General features: G+C 43.4%; 1 pseudogene; it reads right to left on the minus strand.

Annotated features, from left to right (window-relative positions):
• Positions 1-8: 8 nt before the first annotated feature.
• On the minus strand, positions 9-439 carry LOC116069808 (annotated as a pseudogene).
• Positions 440-6,257: the final 5,818 nt, after the last annotated feature.

A 6,257-nucleotide genomic window follows, 5' to 3' on the forward strand; every position in this document is an offset into this window, starting at 1 on the left:
TCAGCAGGTTAGTTCTCATCCACATTGACAGTCTGTAGATTTTTGAATGTGGTAACAGGCACATAAGTGTACAGCTTGTTTGGTGAATCCTCATCCTCATTGGGTTTTCTGGACAAACATACTCAGATACGATATGGAACATTCCTTATTCCCTTGGCCCAAATAGCTTTATTGAGCCTGGTGTCAGTGCGCACATCTGGTGTACCCATTTCCTTCATGGCAAATTTCCAAACTTCTTTGAGTGCCCAAGGAGCACACTTCTTGAAGCCCACTCCATGGATGCGTTTGTGAATGTTGATGGTGTATTCTTGGGGCACCACCTCATTGATGGCAGAACGGCCCATCTTCTTCTTGCCACCTTTCAGAATGGCAGGAGCCATCTGCTGGGCCCAAGTTGGAAAGGAAGGGCGCCAGGGATTGTGGGAAGGAAAGTCTTCATGAGCTTTTTATAGGCAAAGCTGGAGTATGAGGTGAACCTATGGGAGCAGATGGGTTGATATCCAAGAAGCTTCATTTCCCTGTTACTCCTGCAGCACATACAGCTTTTTGGCTCATCTGAATCACTTTAGTATTGAGGATGGAACATGCAGCTCTCTAGAATCCATCAGGAAGTTATATCATTTGGCCTCCCGTTGTCACCCATACCTGCAGCTCCCCAAGTGTGGTGGCTATTCTTGCTTATCAACTTGACTACATCTGGAATGGACTACAATCCAGAAATGGATAGCACACTTGTAAGATGTTCTGCTTGGACTGAAGTGAGTAAATCTAATTCAACCTTTCAGGTAGGAAGACACACACCTTTCATCTGGATCTTAAGACAGGAAGACATGTCATTTCGCAGCATCCAGCAGCTGGGGTGGGTTCATCCCAGTTGCCTGCTCCCCAATTTTTGAAGCTGTGAACAAATATCAGACATTGTTCTATACAAAGTCTGTGTTTGCCGGGCAGTGGTGGCACACACCTTTAATCCCAGCATTTGGGAGGCAGAGGCAGGTGAATTCAAGGCTGAGTTCAAGGCTGGTCTGGTCTACAGAGTGAGTTCCAGGACAGCCAGGGCTACACAGAGAAACCCTGTCTTGAAAAACCAAAAAATAAATAAATAAATAAATAAATAAATAAAAAATAAAGTCTGTGTTAACTGTATTCATAGTGTCCAGTCAACACATGTATGTTTTATAAAAAAGCTGATAAAGTCTAGGAATTCTGAGAGGTTCCAATTTGCTTTTAGTCGGACTTCATGTTCGACTTTTCTTTGACATGGCTCTCCTCAGTTTTCCAAGATGTAATATTTTTAATTCAACTAATTCATTATTCCCTTTATCATTTGTTTTCCATTTAGGTTCTAATAGATTTCCCAAAAGGGATCAGTGATTCTGTAACTGGCCAGGAAGGGATAAAGTTACTATAAAGAGACACTTTTGCCACTCATTTCAGCAATCAGACTGTTGAAAGAATGGATTTGAAGAAGTTGGAATTCCCCAGGAATCGTCTTCTGGGAGAAGAAAAAGCCTAAAGCCTAGGCTGGCCAGAGGGAAAGCTTTTCTCTCCGAAGGAGATTTACAGCGGTTGGACCACACCTTGGCCAGGACTGCTTAGATATGCATAACGCTGGCCTTTACTGTAACTTTACTTCAGGGTTCATAATCTTACAAAATGGGCTTATAAGGGTCATTAGATCTTTGATCCTTTTCCTAATGAGACCACTGAACAAAATTTGCTTTCTCCTCGATGTTAATGTGGTTGTTTTAATTGTCTTATTGAGGATGGGTAGCTAAAGCTGGCTCGTTGGGGGCACAGTCTGTGACCCTCAGTGTAACAACAGTTGCTATAGGGTTTGCCTGGTGTGCACTCAAGCTTCCTCACTGTCTAGCACAGGCCTCCTCTCATCTGTGCTCACTAGAGCATCTGCCCAGGTGGCACACTGAGTGGTTAAAAAAAATCGACAAATCAGCTACTTTCTGTGGATTTTTCCTAAGTGGTGAGTTTAAAGTCTTTCTAATTTAACAGAAGTCAATTGGAAAACATCTGTAAGTCCAGTGATACCCTTCTGACTGAGCTTCTTAGTCAAATCCTCTGGCTCAATGCCGTTTTAGAAGCTATGGCCTCACCCTGAACAGTGGCACCCCAGTCAAATTAAGTGTGCAGTCAGTTTGCAAAAGCAGCAGTCTCTTCCCTGCTTTTACAATGGCAGGCCTTTCTGGCAGCTTGTCCATTGTCCACAGGACTTGGCTTTGCCATAGCACTTAAGAGTTTTAAATATTTTTCTGTCCTGGGCAATTGATCTAGAGCCTTGTGCATGCTAGGTAAGTGTTCTACCACTGAGGTGTATGCCAGCCGATGTTTTACATCATCTTTTGAGACAGGGTCACCCCAGGTTTCCCAGGCTGAATTTGAGTGTTCTCTTGCAGCCAAAGATGCTCCTTGAACCTGTGATTTTTCCTCCCTTAGCCTCCCAAGTAGATTGCATGACAAGCCTGCACCACCAGGCCACAGCAGCTCTTAAAGCATTTTAAAAGACCGACTCCCCCTCATCCCTTTCCTCCTAAATTGTCTATGGGGGGTAATGTCTTTGCTTTCTCTTTCCCTATTTGTCTCTTCTGTCTGGGATCTTTATTATGAAAGTGCATACATGCTTACACAAAAGAAATTTCATTCCATTTACACAATCTTTAACAGAACAATTCCAATGATAAGATCGTATAGAAACAACAGCAGATAGCTGTCTTTCATTAGAATCTAAGACATTCAGGCTGGCGAGATGGCTCAGTGGGTAAGGGCACTCACTGACTGCTCTTCCGAAGGGTCCTGAGTTCAGATCCCAGAAACCACATGGCGGCTCACAACCACTCGTAATGGGATCTGACGCCCTCTTCTGGTGTGTCTGAAGACAGCTACAGTGAATTACACCAGAGCGAGTGGGGCCGGAGCAAGCAGGGCTGGAGTGAGCTGGGCCGGAGGTCCTGTACAGCTACAGTGTACTTATACACATAAAAATAAATAAATAAATAAATCTTTAAAACAAATTAAAAAAAAAAAGAATCTGAGGCATTCTAGGCCATGCAGTATTGCACTAGGACACAATTCTTTCAATATGGGGTGCATAGGTGCATACTTCCATGCTGCCCGGTGAGTGCTTTAGCTTCAGAGGACTCTAGGTTGACCTGCCCATAATGCAGTTCTATAAATGGACAGAAGGCCAGGGAAGCACTGTATTTTAAACAGACAAATTACCTCATTACTCCTTGGAGATTAAGTTGAGAATACCAAGATTTTAAGAACTATATCAAATGATACTGCAAATGACCCAAAGAAAGTCCAACTGGTGATTTTAAGGTCAAAACAGTGGAAATAGTGTACTTTGGTGTCCACCAGTGATTTTGGTGTGACTTACCCATCCTAGAGTCTACTGATACCCACAATTCCAATGAGGTTATATTCTATCAACAAAGCATGTATAGGTAGCTGATGTTTTTAGGGAGAAGGGCGGGTTCCTGAGGTGAAAAGATGCCAAAAAATTGCTGGAAAGTGTCTGCCAAGGCTAACAACTGGGTCACTTTCCATGAGCAGCTAGCTCATAAGTATGTGATTCTGACTTCTGATAGAGAACAGTATATGGACAGTGCCACCCAAAGGGCAAATTTGGTAGCTGCTTGCTCCCCACATTTGCTAACAGATCTAAGTCAGAAAGCTGTTCAAAGTACAGGAAGGCCAAAGTAAATGGGAAGGTATCAAATTAATTCCAGTGGACCAGTTCTCTGACAGTGTGGGAAGCTAACCTCTAGAACTCAAGGATCTGAACCGGTTGTTATAGAGAGGAGATGAGGCACGAGAGACAATGGGCAGGAAGGCTCAACAGAGTGTTTTGTCACTGAGGGACCATATTGTCTCTTGTGCTGGAAAGCCCTTGAGATAATGCTTTCTCATGTCATTCTGCAACATTGCTCTGGCAAATTACACATCAGTCCAGCTTCTTCTTTGCCGTCGTCGTTGTTGTTGTCGTCGTCGTCGTCGTCGTCGTCGTCGTCTTCTTCTTCTTCTTCTTCTTCTTCTTCTTCTTCTTCTTCTTCTTCTTCTTCTTCTTCTTCTTCTTCTTCTTCTTCTTCTTCTTCTTCTTCTTCTTCTTCTTCTTCTTCTTCTTCTTCTTCTTCTTCTTCTTCTTCAAGATTTATTTATTTATTTTATGTGTATGAGTACACTGTAGCTGTACAGATGGCTGTGAGCCATCATGTGGCTGCTGGGAATTGAAGTCAGGGCGGCCCCACACGATCTGGCCCTGCTCAATCCGGCGTAATACACCGTAGCTGTCTTCAGACGCACCAGAAGAGGGCGTCAGATCTCATTATGGGTGGTTGTGAGCCACCATGTGATTGCTGGGATCGGAACTCAGGACCTTCGGAAGAGCAGTCAGTGCTCTTACCCCCTGAGCCATCTCGTCAAACCCAGTCCAGCTTCTCAATGAAAGAACCAGATTAGCAAGTCCTTGGCCTACACTTTGGTACTACTTTAAGGTCCCTGGTGTGTCTGGCTCTAAATTAAAGCACGGCTGAAAAAGGACCCATGGTTATATAGTTCCTTTTCCAAAAACAGTTAACAGCAGCAGGTGGTGTCTCAGCTGGTCAGAGACTGGTTCTTGGGATTTATGAAGCTGGGCAAAAAGAAAAAGCCTATAACTTCACAATAGACAATGGGAGTTCATCTAAAACGGGGTCCGGAGGTCACAGTGGCATCAGCAGTATGAGGGCTACGATACGGCACCACGTGAGGCACCACGTGAGTCAGTTATCCGAGTCAGTGAGGCATCACCGGGAACAAAGGATTTGGAGTTCTGGGTAAGAGGGCAGATGAGTGGCTGCCTCTTAGAGCACCACACACTTAGAAATAAGCCCACACACTTATAAACACAGTTGTCAATTGTGTCAATTTGGCACAATTGTCAAAAACATATACTGGAGAAAAGACAGCCTTTGCAACACAACAGATGGTTCGGGAAAATCTGGATGTCTACGTGTAAAACAAAACTAGATCCTTACCGTCCTGCACAAAGAAAATCAATTCAACATGGATTAAAATCCTTAATGGAGATGCTGCAACTGAAACTGCTAGAAGAGGATTTGAATGAAACACCTCAAGATACAGGCATAGGTGAGCATCTTCTGAGAGGACTCACCAGTTCAGAAAATAACCCCAAGAGTTGAAGAAGGGGATTGCACGAAGTCCAGCTTCTGTCCAGCAAAGGAAGCAATTATTGGAGTGAAGAGACTGGCTACAGAATGGGGAGAAGACTTCTTCAATTATACACATGACAGGGTTTAATACCCAGGATATATGAAGAACTGTAAAATGTAAATCATCCACTGAATGAATGGGTTAATATACAATTTTCAAAAGGAGTAAAGATGTCAGGTTCAATTTCCTTGGATATCAAGGAAATACTAGTGAGAACTGCTTTGGGGTGTGGGATGTGGCTCTGTGGGTAAAGTGCTTACCTAGCAAACACAAAACCACAACGCCCTTTCATTCTATATAAACTGGGCATAGTGCATGCCTGTAATCTTGGCACCCAGGAGGTGGAGGCAGGAGGATCCAAAAACTTCGAGGTCATTCCTAGCTAGCCACATAGTTTGAATCTGCCTTGCTTTCATGAGACCATGTTTCAAAAAAAATGAAAACAAAAAAAAAATCTTTAAGATTCTATCTTAAGCAGAATGGCTATCATTAAGAAAAGAAATGAGCAGGGCTGGAGAGATGGCTCAGCAGTTAAGAGCACTGATTGCTCTTCCAGAGGTCCTGAGTTCAATTCACAGTAACCCCACGGTGGCTCCCAACCATCTGTAATGGGATTGGATACCCTCTTGTGGTGTGTCTGAAGACAGCTACAGTGTACTCACATACATTAAATAAATAAATCTTTAAAAAACAAAAGAAATGGGCCAGGCAGTGGTGGTGCACGCCTTTAAGCCCAGCACTTGGGAGGCAGAGACAGGCAGATTTCTGAGTTCAAAGCCAGCCTGGTCTACAGAGTGAATTCCAGGACAACCAGGACTATACAGAGAAATCCTGTCTTGAAAAAACAAAAACCAAAAAAACAAAAACAACAACAACAAAAAAACAAAAAACAAAAGAAATGAGCAACAAATACTGGCAAGGATGTGGAGAAAGAGAAATAGTTATTCACGGCTGGTGGGAACATAAACTTTGAAACCACTGTGGAAACCAGCCTGGGGGTTCCTCCAACTGAATACAGACTTACTGTA

The sequence above is a fragment of the Mastomys coucha genome, unplaced genomic scaffold (assembly GCF_008632895.1).
Source record: "Mastomys coucha isolate ucsf_1 unplaced genomic scaffold, UCSF_Mcou_1 pScaffold22, whole genome shotgun sequence".
Taxonomy (NCBI): domain Eukaryota; kingdom Metazoa; phylum Chordata; class Mammalia; order Rodentia; family Muridae; genus Mastomys; species Mastomys coucha.